Genomic DNA, 613 nt, shown 5'->3' with positions numbered 1-613 from the left:
ACACACACACACACAAACAAAAACACGCACACCCCGGAAGGAACGCGTGCACCTGTGTGGGCAGCGCTTTTTACAGAGGGCTTCGCAACCCTCCCACCCCCCGTTTGTTGCAGGCCGAGGTAATCCTCCTGAATTTCTTCATACTGCTGAAAGCAATAGCCATACCCCAGCCCGTATATTCTTTTTTCCCCACCCCCAATTCTGCGTTCCTAGTGCAGTCAGTGCCCTATGGGGAACACCGGCCCTCGTTTGCAGTGCTGCGCCTCACCCTCCCAAAGCGGAAAAAAGGGGGAACGTGTTGGCCTGTTAACTCCCCTTGTGGTGACGTTGGCAGGAGCTCAGGGACGTTAAGGCCACCTCCACTCCTCGCTTCCTTTGCTGCGAGCCATCCAGGTGTTTGCGGCTTACGGCGGCCCGAAGGTACCCGTGAGCTCCCCAAAGTCCTATCCCTGACAGCCCTGCCTGAGTCCTGTAACCTAAAGGCCGCGGCTCTGGCACCCATCGCCAGGGATTGCTCTTCTCCTCAAGGGCGGGACGAGAAATGAAATAAAACAAAACAGGCAGGGAAGAGACAGAAAAGGCTCTCCCCCAACGCCTTCGGAGGGAATTCTTT

The sequence above is a fragment of the Pogona vitticeps genome, chromosome 2, assembly GCF_051106095.1.
Source record: "Pogona vitticeps strain Pit_001003342236 chromosome 2, PviZW2.1, whole genome shotgun sequence".
Taxonomy (NCBI): domain Eukaryota; kingdom Metazoa; phylum Chordata; class Lepidosauria; order Squamata; family Agamidae; genus Pogona; species Pogona vitticeps.
Note: the sequence above shows the minus strand (reverse complement) of the source record.